The 17,908-nt window shown below is 45.2% G+C and overlaps 1 protein-coding gene across 1 annotated transcript in view; it reads left to right on the forward strand.

Annotated features, from left to right (window-relative positions):
- The window catches only part of arhgef17 (Rho guanine nucleotide exchange factor (GEF) 17), a 464,629-nt gene that overhangs the window by 76,835 nt on the left and 369,886 nt on the right, over positions 1-17,908 (forward strand). The window lies entirely within an intron of this gene.

Consider the following 17,908-nt stretch of genomic DNA (forward strand, 5'->3'; position numbering starts at 1 on the left):
GTGGTTGGTAGACAGGTTAACTCATGAGGTATTCCTTTGATCACTGACATGTCAGCGGCGTCAGGGCGTGGTTTTAACGCAGGTGGGAGAGCCAGTGCATTGGCCTCCTGGGGGTCTCTGCTGAGACTCAGCCGAAATTAATCTCCTATCCCGATTGGCATTTCCCTGGCTTCAGAAGGGAAGAAAAAGAAGGAGTTGCACTTATATCACACTTGTCAAGGCCATCGGACATCTCAAAGGAGTTCACAGCCAGTGAAGAATGTTTTGAAGTGTATCACTGTTGTAATGCAGAAAATGCAACATCCAGTTCATGGAACTCAAACCCCAAAAGCAGCAATGTGTTAACGGCCAGCTAATCTGTTTTTGTGATGTTGATTGGGGGATAAACACTACACATAGGGGAGAACTCCTTGCTCTTCCCCAAAGTAGTGCCATGTGATCTTTCAATTCCAGCCAAGCAGGCAGATAGGGCCCTGGCTTAATGCCCAACCAAAATGATGGCACCTCTGACAGTGCAGCCCCTCCTCAGTACTCCACTGAAGTGCCAGCCTTGATTTTTGTTCTCTGGTCCTGGAGTGGGTATTGAACTAGAAGCTTTGTGACTCAGAGGCGGCTGTGCTATCCACTGAGCCACCGTTGACACTAAAGACGCAGGCGGGTGGCTGTTGGTGAGTTAAGATTGGGTGATCCGTGGGCTGGCCTAGCGGAACTCAGTTAAGCCCAGGATAGGGGAGGGAATGGTAAAATAGTTTCGCCTTCACTCCTCTATCTTTATTCCGCACATTGATCACTCACTGGGGATAACATTGGGCCAAATTGTAAAACACGCGATACTGCCTTTTACTGCGCTGAAATGTTGAATGGACGGCTGACCTGATATCACATGGGTTACAAAAACAAAATGCTGGAAAACCTCAGCAGGTCTGACAGCATCTGTGGGCAGAGAATAGAGCGAACATTTCGAGCCAGGATGACCCTTCGCCAGAGCTCAAACGATGCTGTCAGACCTGCTGAGCTTTTCCAGCATTTTCCGTTTTTGTTTCAGATTCCAGCTTCGGCAGTAATTTTGCCTCTATCGCAGGGGTTACACATTGGCTGAAGTCAAATGTCCCATTCTGTGTGAAGAAGAATTTCCTGACACCAGCCCTGGAATGACTCTTTACGTTTCTTTTTAACCTGTATCCCATTGTTCTGCTCCTGCGGCTTAATTCAAGGTTGGAGCATTTTTCTTTCAACAATTATCTTTTTCCTCTAGGGCTCTAAACATTTGTCTTGTTTATTTTCTGATTGAGCACCAAGTTTCTCTAATCTTCCCGCATCGCTCAGACGCCTGACAATGGTGATCAGAATGGTAGTTCTTTTAAGGACTGGAGGCAGTGCAGTTATGCGCTCATGTTTCTTGGCAACTAGAACTGAGTGCATTATTGAAGTTGTGCCTTGAACAGGCACGATAGAGTTTGATCACAACCTCCTCTGGCATATAGTCTACAGTTCTAGCTATGTAGTTCCACATTCTGTTGGCTCTACAGTGTTGGACACTACTTACACTCCTAGGTGACTTTCAGCTTAGCGTTGGCTACTTTAACCTCATTCATAAAATCCACGTCATCTATTTTCCCTTTCTCTGTGAAGCATGTTATACTTGTCTGCCTTAAATTTCATCTACTACGGTTTTGCCCTCTTAGAATCATAGAATCCCTACAGTGCAAGAAAGAGGCCATTCAGCCCCTCGAGTCTGCACCAACAACATTCCCACCCAGGCCCTATCCCAGTCACCTCGTGGATTTACCCTTGACACTGAGGGACAATTTACCACGGCCAATCCACCTAGCCTGCACATCTTTGGAGTGTGGGAGGAAACCGGAGCACCTGGAGGAAACCCACGCAGACACAGGGAGAACATACAAACTCCACACAGAGGGTGGCCTGAGGCTGGAACTGAACCCGGGTCTTTGGCGCTGTGAGGCAGCGGTGCTAACCACTGTGCCACCCATACTGTGCATACAGTGTCTAACTAAGTCTGCAATTTCTACTAATTCCATTGCTCATGTATTGTGATATTATCTGGAAATTTGATCATTCTCTGTAGCAGCCTTTTTCACCATCTTTTACCCATTATTGTTTTGACTCAGTGTATCAATACTAATACCTTTTCAATCAATGTTATTTTCATGTATAATTGTAATCTAAATCCACACAGGCCTGTGATATATAAACACAGAAGGTGGCCATTCGGCCCACTGAGATTGTGAAGTTTTTAAAAAATATACATTCCAGGGATGTGGATGATGCTGGCTGGGCGAGCAATCATTTTTGCCCTTGAGGGGGTGGTGGTAAATCTTCATGAACTTTATGGGTCAGATCCACCCTGAACAGGGTAATTAGCAACTGAGCCACCAGGGGATATTATCCAAAGGCATGAAAGTAAAGTAAAGTTTATTTATTAGTCACAAGTAAAGCTTACATTAACACTGCAATGAAGTTACCGTGAAATTCCCCTAGTCGCCACAGTCTGTTCGGGTCAATGCACCTAACCAGCATGTCTTTCAGAAAGTGGGAGGAAACCGGAGCACTCGAAGGAAACCCACACAGACATGGGGAGAATGTGCAGACTCCACACAGACATTGACCCAAGCCGGGAATCAAACCCGAGTCCCTGGTGCCGTGAAGCAGCAGTGCTAACCACTGTGCTACTGTGCCAACGTATGTGTAAAACGTGCCCCACAGGCACATTACCCATTCCCCAGCACGGTGACACAGCGGTTAGCACTGCTGCCTTCATAGCCCAGGGACCCAGGTTTGATTCCTGGCTTGGGTCACTGTCTGTGTGGAGCTTGCATGTTCTCCCCATGTCTGCATGGGTTTCCTCCGAGCGCTCCGGTTTCCTCCCACAGTCCAAAGATGTGCGGGGTTAGGTTGATTGGCCATGCTAAATTGTGCCCAGTTTCAGGGGGATTAGCAGAGTAAATATGTGGGGTGACGGGAATAGGGCCTGGGTGGGATTGTTGTCGGTGCAGACTCGATGGGCTGAATGGCCTCCTTCCGTACTGTCGGGATTCTATGATTCTATGAAAATCAAATATCTCAGTCCAGGGCATTTAAGAATCAGCCACATTGCTGTGGCTCTGGAGTCACATGTAGGCCGGACCAGGTAAGGGCCGCAGATTTTCTCCCCGAAGGACATTAGTGAACCAGATATTTTTTATGACAATTACTTAATTGGTCTTCTTTAATTTCAGTTTGAGAACCACCAGCAAACTGCTTTCTAATAATATTGGCCATGTTAGAATTTATGCTCTTAAAAATGCTGAGTAACAGTGGTGAAAATAATGCTCTTACTGATGTAAAAAGCGATAGTACTTTTGCATTCTCTTGAGCAAATAAGGAACATGCTATTTGGTCCCAGAATCTTAACGTCAGCTGGTCTCGGATTGTTAAGTCCGTCCGCAGCTTGAAGGTTCAGTTCAAAACCAAAAATGACTTGCGGTTTGTCAACTCGAGTAGGAGCCAAGTACTGCACATTTAGCCCCTGAGTAAACCTGGTAACCTGGTAACAGCATTCTTACACCTTATCACCTTCAAATATCTCAAAGTGTCATACCTGGATTGATTTTCAGTACAGGGGCTGCTTATATTAGTAAAACATAGCACTGCTTCTACAGAAGCAGCGTCCCACAAAGGGACGGCCGGTTAATCTTAGAAGAAAGAAATCTTAGAAACCCTACAGCACAGAAAGAGACCATTCGGCCCATCGAGTCTGCATCGACCACAATGCCATCCAGCCCCTACCCCCATATCCCGACATATTTACCCACTAATCCCTCTAACCTGTGCATCCCAGGACACTAAGGGCAATTTTAGCATGGCCAATCAACCTAACCCGCACATCTTTGGTGTATGGGATAATGGAAAAAAAGTAGGCTTTTCGTTGAATAGTGCCATCAGATCTCTCATCAGATAGGACTTGGTATAGGACTTGATACAGAAGGTGAAGTCATATGGGATCCGAGGTGAGCTGGAAGATGGATACAAAATTGGCTTAGGCGTAGAATGATGTGGAGATGCCGGCATTGGACTGGGGTGAACACAGTAAGAGTTTTAACAACACCAGGTTTTAACCTGGTGTTGTTAAAACTCTTACTTAGGCGTAGAAGGCAGAGAGTCACAGTGGAAGGGTACTTTTCTAACTGGAGGTCTGTGACAAGCGGTGTTCCACAAGGATCAGTGCTGGGGCCTCTGTTGTTTGTAATATATCTAAATGATTTGGGGGAAATGTCGGTGGTTTGATTAGTAAATTTGCAGATGATACAAAAATTGGTGGAGTAGCGGATAGTGAGGAGGATTGTCAAGAGGATGCAGCAGGATATAAATTGGCTGGAGATCTGGGCTGGAAGATGGCAGATGGAATTTAAACCAGACAAATGTGATGCGATTTGGAATATCTGCTACAGAAGGAAGGTATACAGTAAATGGTAGAGCCCTCAGAAATATTAGCATACAGAGGGATCTAGGTGTGCAGATCCACAGTTCTCTGAAGGTGGCAACTCAGGTTTTGATTTAATTTAATTTATTATTGTCACATGTATTAGTTTACAGTGAAAAGTATTGTTTCTTGCGCACTACACAGACAAAGCATACCGTTCATAGAGAAGGAAAGGAGAGAGTGCAGAATGTAGTGTTACAGTCATAGCTAGATGGACAAGGTGGTCAAGAAGGCCTATGGCATGCTGGCCTTCATCGGTCGGGGCGTTGAGTGTAGGAATTGGAAGATCATGTTGCAGCTGTATAAGACTTTGGTTCGGCCGCATTTGGAGTATTGTGTACAATTCTGGTCACCACCGGAAGGATGTTGATGCATTGGAAAGGGTGCAGAGGAGATTTACCAAGATGTTGTCTGGTTTGGAGGATATGGACCATGAAGAAAGGTTGAACAAAGTTGGATTATTTTCATTGGAGCGTCGGAGGATGAGGGGGGGACCTGATAGAGGTTTACAAGATTATGACAGGCTTGGATAGAGTGGATAGTCAGAGTCTTTTTCCCAGGGTCAAAGGGTCAATTACTCGGGGGCATAGGTTGAGAATGAGAGGGGGAAAGTTTAAAAAAGTTGCAAGTGGTAAGTTTTCACACAGAGGGTGGTGAATGCCTGGAACGCGCTGCCGGAGGAGGTGGTGGAAGCGGATTCTATAACAACGTTCAAGAGGGGTCTGGATAGATACATGAATAGGTAGGAAATAGAGGAATTTGGACCACGTAGAGACAAGAAAATATTAGATTAGAGAGGCATCTGTGTTGGCACAGACTTGGTGGGCTGAAGGGCCTGTTCCTCTGCTGTACTGTTCTTTGTTCTTTGTTCACATCATTCAAAGAATAAGGATGGGATTCTTCCCAAAAAATTCTAAGTGTCAAATTGGCGTAAATTCTGGAGTAAATCATGCTGGTTTTTTCAGCGGGATTTTCAAAATGAATCTCCCACTGTGCACTGCAGAGTGCACTAGCGTGAATCTCATTAAAAATCGGGGAGCGGGGCCTATTCCCACTGGAGAGACTGGCAGCATAGCATTGAGCGGGCACTGCGCATGCACTGATCTGTCAATGCTGAGATTGGCACATGCGCAGTAGCCTCGCACTGCCGGCCTCCCAATCGCTGGTCAGCCCCGTTGTTCCTCTGATTCCCCCCGATCGCTGGGCTTCCAGATGTGTCTGGGCCAGCCCCAAACCCCAACCCCCCACCATCACCTGCAGCACCCCCCCCCCCCCCCCCCCCCCCCCCGCACCGCCCCCCCAACCCCGATGGTCAGCCCTGATCGCTGGCCTCCCTCTCTCTGTCATCACTGAATGCAGAGTGGCAGCAGGTTCCCCCCACCCCCAAGGATCTCCCTCTGAGGCCCTGTCCCCCATTAGACCCCCCCCCACTGTGGTCCCGCCCCTTTGGCACTACCTGATGCCCAATGGGCTGTGCCAAGGTGCCCCCTGAGCATTGGCAGTTTGCCCCTTGGACAGTGCGAGTGTACCAGGCTGGGAGCTAAAGCAGTGCAGCGGGCTGGGAGAATCGCCTACAAGATCTTTAATGAGGCAGAACTTTCCCCATTTGTGGACGTGCAAGGTCCACATAGACAGTGACCCGAATTGAACCTGGGGCCCTGGCGCTGTGAGGCAGCAGTGCTAACCACTGTGCCACCGTGCTGCCCAATAATCAGCCAACAGATAATACTTCGAGACATTCCAATATGATAAAGAGCCATGTAAGGGCAATTATTTTGCGCAGCAGCAAAATAATTTCGAAGCACTATCGCTGCTGATAGGGTGTATGAGTTCAGATAAGGACAGTATTAGCTTTGTGTTACCTCCTGGGATGGGATAACTGTAGATGCTCATTTATAATCCCTAAATGTAGAATGGTGGTTTGGACTACCTAAGGAAGGATGTGCTGGCCTTGGAGGGGATCCAGAGGAGGTTCACAAAAATGATCCTCGGAATGAAGGGTTTGTCATCTGAGGAGCGGTTGAGAAGTCTGGATCTATACTCGACGGAGTTTAGAAGGATGAGGGGGGATCTGATTGAAACTTACAGAATACCGAAAGGCCTAGATGGAGTGGATGTGGAGAGGATGCTTCCACTAGTGGGAGAGACTAGAATCAAAGGGCACAACCTCGGAGTGAAGGAACGCTCCTTTAAAACTGAGGTGAGGAGGAATTTCACCAGCCAGAGGGTGGTGAATCTGTGGAACTCATTGCCACAGAGGGCTGTGGAGGCCAGGTCATTGAGTGTCTTTAAGACAGAGATAGATAGATTCTTGGTCAATAAGGGTTACGGGGGGAGAAGGCAGGAGAATGGGGATGAGAATCATATCACTGAAGGGTGGAGCAGACTCGATGGGCCGAATGGCCTAATTCTGCTGCTATATCTTATGGTTTTATGGCTAACATTTTTGGAATTGCACCTTGGACAAAGCGGGGGATGGGGAAGCGCTGTGGGGAGGTGAGAAATGCCTTATTGAATCACTGGGAACAATGACCTTGAGATCTAACAAAAATGTTTTATCTTGGACACGTGGCATATTGTTGTGTCACAGTTTCACAACCCCAACTTTCATTGATGATTCAAATATAATAATCTGCTCGTTAACCTCGCCTGCTTGAGTGGGATTACCACGTGTGCTGATTCAATCCTAATCGCGTTTGAACTGCTTCTTAAAAATGATTCAGAAAACGTTTCAGTATCCGTGTTCCGTCAACCGGGGGGGGAAGAGTAGGTGGGCGTGTTGGTGATAATTCTGTTTGGGTCTCTAAACTTTCTGCTTGGCCTGTGTTTGCAGTTTTTGTTCGCTGTTGATTGGGTTGTTCCAGAACGTTCCATTTCTTTGAGTGGATTGGCGAGGGTCACACAGTGAGTGACTGTACCGCACTTCTGCGTCACACATGGCTTGATAACGAAAGACTGAAGGAGGCTGTTATGTGACCTAAGAGACTTGTGCTTTGGCCCAAGGTCCACGCAGATGAACTGAGAGGAAAAACTCTCCATATTTGGAAAAAAGAGAGCCAGCCGTCTGTAGGCTTTATTCCCGAAACCAGTTTATGTAGAATCTACTTGGAATGTTATATTTAGAAGATTACTAGCTCATTTTCTGTCTTAAGTTTCCCATTGCTTGACATTTAAAGGAGCAGGCCATTGCAAACTACAGAGTTAAGCTTTTAGAAACATTTATCTACAATCATGAGATTGTCTCCATCAACAACTCTTTATTTGACTAAGTTCAGCTTGCAGAGAAATTTGGATTGAATTTCTTTTGTAACAGATTGGGATGTGCAAAACTGAAACCACCAAGCACTTCCATGCATTCCAGAGATCAACAGAGAGCAGTTACAATCAGAATCCTTATCTTGGGCACAGTGACACAGTGGTTGGCACTGCTGTCTCACAGCGCCAGGGATCCAGGCTCAATTCCGGCCTTGGGTCACTGTCTGTGTAGAGTGTGCACATTCTCCCCGTGTCTGCGTGGGTTTCGCCCGGATGCTCCGGTTTCCTCCCTCACTCCAAAGAGGTGCAGGTTTGGTGGATTGGCCATGCTAAATTGACCCTTGAGTCAGGAGATTAGCAGGGTAAATGTGTGGCATTATGGGAAAAGGGGGGGGGCGGATGTGGTCAGCATAGACTCGATGGGCCGAATGGCCTTCTTCTGTACTGTAGGGATTCTATGGAGGATCTTTGTTTCTTGCTCACTCCCTTGCCCAGCGGTACTAAGGCCAACTGACGTTCTGTTGAGCCTCCATCTTAGAGCAACTAACAGTGGGCAAAAAAATCCATGGTATATATGGCTCAATATCGCACTGGGTGGTGCATTCACTCACTAACCTATTGAAAACATTTATATATCTTTGTAAAATCATTGAAAGGAAATCCTTGCTCCCAAAGCAAAAGTTCCCATTGACATTTCTGAAACTTAATCGCTATGTAAGGAATATTCTTACATTAAGGCCTGGGTTTGTTTCAGATATTCCTGCCACTTGTGTGCACCTGATTGCCAGATGGATTGCCATGGAGAAGTTAATTAATTATATTCAACAGGAAAATAATTAACTGTGAAACATGATTTCCGAAGCCCATTACGTGTGAATATTGCACTGGTGATGTCCAGATAGAATACGTGAATTGCTCACGTTTTCTACTGTATAGAGATTAATGCAATTGCCATTGAATGTCTCAGGCATGCACCTTCTAAGACGGGTAGTGTGGGCAGCTTCTCATTGAGATTTACCCTTTCCCTGTGACTAAATGAGTCTTGGAGATCAGAGCTTAGCATGTGTTGCTCAAGGTAAACTCAATCATGCAAAAACCTGCCCCATGACACTTTTTAAAAATTCACTTACGGGATGTGGGTGTCAATGGCTGGATCAGGATTAATTGCCCATCCCTAGTTGCCCTTGAGGAGGTGGTGATGATCTGCCTTCTTGTACCACTACAGCCCCTGAGGTGTAGGTACACCCACGGTGCTGTTAGGGAGACAGTTCCAGGATTTTGACCCAGTGACGGTGAAGGAACGGCGATATATTTCCATATCAGGATGGTGAGTGACTTGGAGGGGAACCTCCAGGTGGTGGTGTTCCCAGGTATCTACTGCCCTTGTCCTTCTAGAGGGCAGTGGTCGTGGGTTTGGAAGGTGCTGCCTAAGGAATCTTGGTGAATTGCTGCAGTGCATCTTGTAGATGGTACACACTGCTGCTACTGAGGGTCGGTGGTGGAGGGATTGAATGCTTGTGGAAGGGGTAGCAATCAAGCTACATTCAGCTACACAAGATTAATGGATTAATTTGTCACTGCTATTAGGGAATATTGCTCTGATTTCTCGTTTTCTACTTCAATTAGTTTATTCATTTATCTTTGTACTTGAAGGGTCTTTGATTAGCTAAAGCAGAAAAGATGGCCATCTTTCTGTTAACTTGGCTGTCTGCACTAAAACCCAATCTGAAAATGATTCCTCCACACTGGTTGCTGTTGTGGAATTGCAGGTAGTCATTGTTGCGGTTGTTGCTGTAACATCGGGAGTGGGCAAAGTGCAGTAAACAAAATAAAGAAAGAATTTGCATCTACATATATTGCACCGTTTACCACCTCATGCAGTTCCAAGGTGGTTTACGACCAATGAAGCGCTTTGGACTTATGGTCACTGTTGTGACGTCGGAATCTGCAACATCTTATTGCAAGGCCCCACAAACAGCAATGAAATAAATGAGCAGATAATCTGTGATGTTATCTGAGGGATGAATGTTGGTCAAGGCACTGAAGAGAATGACTAGAATCAGGAGCAGGTTTGCTGTAAGTAACGATGGTTGTATTAAGCGTTACGACACAGAGGTTAATCCCCTTTACCTCGCTTCGTAATCTAGTAAAAGTGTTTGGGAAGGTGTTACCTGTTCTACATTAACATTTAGAGGTTCTTAACATAAAGACCTGACACTCACTTTAAGTGAATAATTAACAAGTTATTTTATTTAACCAACCGGAACTTTAACTAAACAAGTAACATATTAATTAAAGGAAAGTTCGACTGTAATGCTGTTCAAATAAATACAAAGACCATTCAGTACCAAAACAGTAATAACAGAATTTTAGTCACTCTCAAAAAATGTATATACAACCAGGTCTGGTGGCTTTCAGAAGTTTTTGGAGTTTTTCCATTGATTTCTGTCTGTAAGGTCTTTCTGATTTGATACCCTTTTGTTAGGTAGATAGAGAATTCTCTTCAGAGATAGTTCTTTAGCTGGCAGAGTGGAGAACCACTCTGGAGATGTCCCTCTGTTCTGGCTAGCTCTCAGTTGAACTCAAATGAACTGCAGGCCGGCAGTTGAGTTCCTGTTTATAGTCCTGATGGTCTATCCATTCTGTGTACCCGGATTGGTCTGAGGTTGACAACAACAGCAAATTCAAATTTGATAGGTTCCTGTGAGCTGAGTGTTTTCTTTAAACGGATAGGCTGTCAAAAATGCAAAAACCTAGAGCCTGTTACCAAGGCAACCTTGATGCTTGGTCCTGGTTTCAAGGTATTTTATTTAACCAACCGGAACTTTAACTAAACAAGTAACATATTAATTAAAGGAAGGTTCGACTGTATTGCTGTTCAAATAAATACAAGCTCTATTCAGTACCAAAACAGAAATAACAGAATTTTAGTCAATCTCAAAATATATATATACAACCAGGTCTGATGGCTTTCAGAAGCTTTTGGAGTTTTTCTGTTACAAATTGCAATCTACGTACCCTGTGTGCCTACATCTTAAACATCCCAGCATTAAACACAAAACCAGCTTTTAAAGGGACCATGCACTGTTTTTTTTTTCCTTCCAGCAGTTTTTACAATTCTTTTACATCTTTATAAACATTCTTTGCATCTTTACAAACTCAGCTGCACAACATAAGAGTGGTACTGGCATGTTAATATCAGTGTTGCACCGGGAACCTCCGACCACGTCCGTGGCTGGGATTCTCCGGTGCTGCTGCAGTGAATGAAGTTTTGGCTGAGCGCCAAATTCCCCATTCTCGCTGGCAACAGGGCAGAAACGGATGAGATTGGAGAATCCTGCCCCTTAAAAGTGCTACACTGATATGCGGTATCATATCAATTTCCCCCTGTATTGGGAATATTGATGGTTTTTATTCTTGGTTTAATTTGAATGTTTGAGATTTTGTATTGTGCCTCTCGTCTTTTATTCTTAGTAGAAAATTGCAAATATGATTGCTGTTGTTTTGTGTTGGTCCAGAAACTTTGACTTTAATTAAAACAATAAATTAGATAAATAAGAACATTGAGCTGTTCAAGCATATCTTATCGCTTCATCCAGGAAGATCCACGGACATTGTGCACTCCCCAACTCAATTTGGTTAGTAATCATAGTCCATCTTTTAGAGAATGTAGCATTGAAGGAACATGCCAGGGAAATATGCTTATTTTCGAGCCTTTCTTCAGCGTTAATGCCCCTTAAATTAAATATAAACTAACAAAGAGATGTTGGCTTATGTTTCAATTATTTGATGCCTGCCTGCTTAGCTGCTAATGAAAGTTAGCAATGAAATAATGCCAGTGTCAACTCCAGAACACATCAGCTTCAGCAGAGGGCTGGGTACTCCAATTCCATTCCTCTTCCCACCCACATCTAGTGGAGCACTAAGGCAGACTTGTGTCTGTTTCCGTAGCTGATAATTGCTGGAACAGGTCATTAGTCAGTCGCCAGGACCGTATAGCTGGAGAGCCACCACTCCACATCAAGCATGGCTGACCAGGACTCTCTCCCGCTCTTACCGCCTGCCATTGGCGTGTTTGGAAGGATTTGCAGGTTGACGCACTCAACCTGTTTGACCGCGTTATGAACGCACCTTCCTTGACCATTAAGTCCGGGGTGGGACTCAAACCCAGAACTTCCAGCTCAGAGGCAGGGGTGCTACCCACTGCGCCACAAAACCTCTCAGCTGTGTGTTAACGGAACGTTATTTAAGTGTGGGAGGGGAGACTGAACTCAGCCAGGGATCAGGAAAATGAGCACATCAGCAGCAGCCTCACTGTAGACTGGCTGTCTCTGCATATACATGAAATAGATAGCGCAGACAATGGTGGATGTTTCACTACATCAATCAACAGAGCACAGCTGAATGTCGTTGCTAACAGTACCAAAACTGTAATAAAGACATGATTAAGTGATCATTGTCTGATCGGGCATTCTATCCATCTACACTAAAGATTATGACATTACCAATGGGATGCAATTAAACAGCTATTGTCTCAGGCCTACCTCTTTGTATCATATGCAAATAACTTACCGGTGTGCGTGACTAGAAACAATTACCTTTACTAGAAGTTGTAAATGCCCTATAAAAAAGGCTAACTGTACACAATTGAGCAGGGCAGACTGAAGCTTAGGTATTCTCCAGTTCTCTCCTTATCGATAAGAAGACAGTAAAGGATCCATCACTCGCGAACACTGTGTCCGAATATCTTTCGAGCACTGACATAAGGATAGGCAGCCCAACCCTGCCTTGGTGGGCCTAGTGGGTAAAGCATTTGCACTAAGTTGTTTGAAGAAGATTCAAGCTCCCGTTGGGGCAGCAGTAGGTGCTGAACATCAGCCACTGTGCTGGGAAGGTGGAAATACCATCAAGGGTCCCCAAGTCAGAATGTACGGATTAGGAGCTGGAATAGACCAAATGACCCCGTGCACCTGCTCCACTTTTCAATATGCTCATAGCTGGTCTTCTGCCTTTATTTCATTTCCTCGTTCATTCCCCATATCACTTGATTCACCGAGACACCAAAAGTCTGTCGAACTATCTCAGCTTTAAATATATTCAAAAAAGCAGCATGCATGACCCTCCAGGGCAGAGGATTCCAAAGGACACAACACACCGAGTGAAGGAGTGACTTCTCATTTCATCCTAAATAATCACCCCCCTTATCCTGAGAAAATGCCCCAGTGTTTTCGCAGCCAGTGGAAACAACCTCTACTTAGTCAGCCTGCTTCAGAATCTTCGCTATTTCAATGAGATCACCTCTCATTCTTCAAAACTGAAGAGAATGGAGGTCAATCTTACTCAGCCTCTTATCATAGGACAGCTTCTCAGTCCAGCAACCAAGCTGGTGAACTGGGCTGGCACTGTGGCGCAGTGGTTAGCACTGCTGCCTCACAGCGCCAGTGACCCGGATTTGATTCCAGCCTCGGGTCACTGTCTGTGCGGAGTTTGCACGTCCTCCCCGTGTCTGTGTGGGTTTCCTCCGGGTGCTCCGGTTTCCTCCCACAATCCAAAGATGCACGGGTTAGGTGGATTGGCCATGCTAAATCAGTGTCAGGGGGACTAGCTAGGGTAAATGCATGGGGTTATGGAGATAGGGGCTGTGTGGGATTGTGGTCGGTGCAGACTCGATGAGCTAAACGGCCTCCTTCTGCACTGCAGGGATTCCATGAAATGTATTGCTCCAAGGCAAGTATTTCTTTTCTTAAATGTGAGACCAAAGCACACTCTTTGAGGTGTGGTCTCACCATTTGTAGCCAGACTTCCTTACTCTTGTACTCCAATCCCCTTGCAATAAAGGCCAACATGCCATTTGCTTCCTAATTGTTTTCTGTGCCTGCGTGCTAACTTTCTGTGTTCCCGACATGAGTAAATCCAAGTCACTCTGAATGTGAACGTTTACAAGTTTCGTGCCTTTTAAAAATAAAAATTCTGCTTCTGTATGATTACTGCTAAAGTGAATAGCTTCACATTTCTCCACCGCAAACACCTCTGCCACCTTGCTGGCCACTCGTTTAAGCGGTTTACATACCTTGTGTTCTCACAACTTACATCCCCACCTGTACTTGGATAGATTAGAATCATAGAATCCCTACAAGTGCAGAAGAGGCCATTTGGCCCATCGAGTCTGCACCGACTCTCTGACACCGAGTATCTTACTCAGCTCCCACCCCCCCCCACCTCACTCCCCGCTTTATCCCTGTAAACCCGCACATTTACCATGGCCAGTCCACATCTTGGGATACTAACGGACAACTTAGCATGGCCAATCCACGTAACCAGCATGTCTTTCGGACCGTGGGGGGAAACCGGAGCACCCGGAGGAAACCCACGGGGAGCAGACACGGGGAGAACGCGCAGACCCAGCACAGACAGTGACCCAAGCTGGAAATTGAACCCGGGTCCCTGGCGCTGTGAGGCAGCAGTGCTAGCCACTGTGCCACCGTGCCGCCCCCTGGGACACTAAGGGGGCAATTTAGCATGGCCAATCCACCAAACCTCTTGATCTTTTTGATCTGGTTATTAATATAAATTGTAAATAACTGAGGGCCCAGAGCTGATACTTGGGGCATATCCACTATTTGCAATCTACCAACATGAAAATGCAGCATTTATTCCTAGTCTCTGCTTCCTACACATTAACCAATCCCTTAACTCCATGAGGCCGTATCTTGCCTATTGACCTTTTGTGTGATGCCTTTAATGAATGGACACTGTGCGGTGTGTTTTGAAATAGCCTGGGGAGTAATGGTCAGACCTTCCCACTCTCCTTAGCTCATTGTCTGCCTAACTGAGCCAATTATTGTCTGAAACCTTGCCTTGAAAAGGCTAGTCAGTGATCTAGAATACTGCAGTACCATTGGTGGTACTTTATAATTGTCCAATCCACAAAAGCCAGCCTTCAGTAGCTCTTCCCACCTTGAGGTGACCTTGTCCAATCTCCTTTGAAGGAACTCAGATGCTGTGGATCCATTGTTGGATCACTGGAGATACTCAAATCGCCCATATCTATTAAACTTTAGAACTAAGCTGTATTTCAGAGCAAGACGTTTATCAAATATTTGCTTTTGTTTTACTCAAATATTACCCAATTTTATCAAATATTTATGTCTATACCAGAGCGCACTTACCATTAGACAGCATCTTGTTTTCAAATTTAACTTGGACATTATAAGCCAAAGCCCAAATGGAAAGCCAAAATATATTATTAAGAAAGTAAATATGGAATGATGAATAGGTCATTTACCCCTTTTTAACAAACTGCTCACTTTGCACCAGTGCGCATCGGAAAAGAACAAAATCAAAATTGTTTGAAAAGTTCTGGAAGTGCATGAGTGTTTTTGTTATGTGCGGAAGTTTTGAAATTCTGCCAACTCAGTCTGGCAGTAAGAGACCGTGCCTCTTTAGTTGTCTGCTATCTGATAATGTGTGAGATTAATCTTGCAAGCAAAGTTTGGTGAGAGTCATCACGTTGGAACTTTGACTAGTAAATGACTTTTTCCTGTAATGCATTTTCTTGGTCCTACGTCATCGCCGGGAGTCAAGTCACCCGTACCCGAGGAGGAAATGATTTGTTTTCCAATTGGAGCAAGCGTTCCATGCTGTGAAGCAATGACTTAAGGAGCTGGCACTGCCGTCCTCAAATTTACATATTTTGCTTACCCAGAAATGATTGAACAGTTTTAGATTCATGGGCTCCTACTTACCAACACTTAGTGGCTTTAAGGACCTGTTTTAGCCAATGCAGTTTATGTTGTACCAAAGTGACAGAACTCCAAGTTAAAGGAATGGTGTTATTTGCCAAGCTTTTGTAGAAAAAGTAATGGTTGTAATTTTATTTTAGATATTTACTTAATGCAGAGCAAGGAACCATGCATCTTTTTCATTCTCAGATATCCTCACCTTTACGGTAACAGCATAAGACCATAAGACATAGGAGCAGAATTAGGCCACTCGGCCCATTGAGTCTGCTCCGCCATTCAATCATGGCTGATATTTTTCTCATCCCCATTCTCCTGCCCTTTCCCCATAACCCCTGATCCCCTTATTAATCAAGAACCTATCTATCTCTGTCTTAAAGACGCTCAATGACCTGGCCTCCACAGTTTTCTGCGGCAAAGAGTTCCACAGATTCACCACTCTCTGGCTGAAGAAATTCCTCCTCATTTCTGTTTTAAAGGATCGTCCCTTTAGCCTGAGGTTGTGCGCTCTGGTTTTAGCTTTTCCTACTAGTGGAAACATCCTCTCCATGTCCACTCTATCCAGGCCTCACAGCATCCTGTAAGTTTCAATAAGATCCCCCTTCATCCTTCTAAACTCCAATGAGTACAGATCCAGAGTCCTCAACCGTTCCTCATACGACAAGTTCTTCATTCCAGGGATCATTCTAGTGAACCTCCTCTAGAACCTTTCCAAGGCCAGCACAGCCTTCCTTAGATATGGGTGATTGTCCCTTTAAGGGGCTCTTACTCTGCTGTGTTGCCTTTAAAGGCACAGCATTTTGGGGATTTCTTAGTCATGTCAAAATTTATCAAGGGCAAAACCCAACGTGCTCGACAAGATGGCCCAGTGGTATCATCGCTGGACTGTTAATCCAAAAATTCAGCTAATGTTCTGGGGACCCAGGTTCGAATCCCGCCAAGGCAGATGGTGGAATTTGAATTCAATAAAAAAATCTGGAATTAAAAATCCACTGATGACCATGAAAGCATTGTCGATTGTCAGAAAAATCCGTCTGGTTCACTAATGTTCTTGAGGGATGGAAATCTGCTGTCTTTACCTGGTCTGGCCTATATGTGACTCCAGAGCCACAGCAATGTGGTTGACTCTCAACTGCCTTCCAAGGGCAACTAGGGATGGGTAATAAATGCTGGCCAGCCAGCCACACCCATGTCCCACGAATGAATAAAAGCAAACTCCCAGGCCTCCAGCCACCTTCCTCCTCCAGCACACTCTGATAAAGCATGCCAATGGGTTCATGCTTTAATGCCACTGTAGACAATGTGGACACTGCAGGCAGATGTTGTAGATATACGTATGTTGATGGTAGATGTGCCTCAGCGGCCTAGTTAGATTTACAACATGCATGAGACATTTCCATGCAATCAATGGAGATTAAAACCATGCAGCTTTTATAATGGAAGGCTGACTTTCACTGGCCGGTAAGGTAGAAGTCTAACCACCCACGAACAAACCCCCCACCCCACCTCCAACCCCCACCCCAGGCTAAATAGTCCAGTGGCTGTGTAGCAACTGACCATTTATCACTGTTGTAACTTAATTATGTGAAGCTTGAGAGAACCTTAGTTAGGCCGCACTTGGAATATAGTATTCAATTCTGGTCGCCACACTACCAGAAGGATGTGGAGGCTTTGGAGAGGGTACAGAAAAGATTTACCAGGATGTTGCCTGGTATGGAGGGCATTAGCTGTGAGGAGAGGTTGGAGAAACTTGGTTTGTTCTCACTGGAATGACAGAGACTGAGGGGCGACCTGATAGAAGTCTATAAGATTATGAGGGGCATGGACAGAGTGGATAGTCAGAAGCTTTTTCCCAGGGTGGAAGAGTCAATTACTAGGGGGCATAGGTTTACGGTGCGATGGGCAAGGTTTAAAGGAGATGTACGAGGCAAGTTTTTTACACAGAGGGTGGTGGGTGCCTGGAGCTCGCTGCTGGGGGAGGTAGTGGAAGCGGATACGGTAGTGACTTTTAAGGGGCATCTGGACAAATACATGAATAGGATGGGAATAGAGGGATATGGTCCCCGGAAGGGTAGGGGGTTTTAGTTCAGTCGGGCAGCATGGTCAGTGCAGGCTTGGAGGGCCGAAGGGCCTGTTCCTGTGCTGTAATTTTCTTTGTTCTTTATTCTTTGTTCTTGCAGTTGGATGAAAGAATTACATTTTTAAAATGCTTAAAGGTAACTTTGAAGATGTCACCTTTGAGGGAAAAAATGACAACCCTTTTAACCAATGTTTCCCGCATGTTTATTGTCAGTGGCTCTTTTCCTAAGGGAGAGCAGGGCATATTGAGAGATTACAGTACAATACAAAGGTAATAACAGTTATCAGTCAGGACTTTCGTTAGAGCTATTACCACCTCCTACCACCGGAACTTTCCCGAAAATCCCGTTTG

Source organism: Mustelus asterias, chromosome 10 (genome assembly GCF_964213995.1).
Source record: "Mustelus asterias chromosome 10, sMusAst1.hap1.1, whole genome shotgun sequence".
Lineage (NCBI taxonomy): Eukaryota > Metazoa > Chordata > Chondrichthyes > Carcharhiniformes > Triakidae > Mustelus > Mustelus asterias.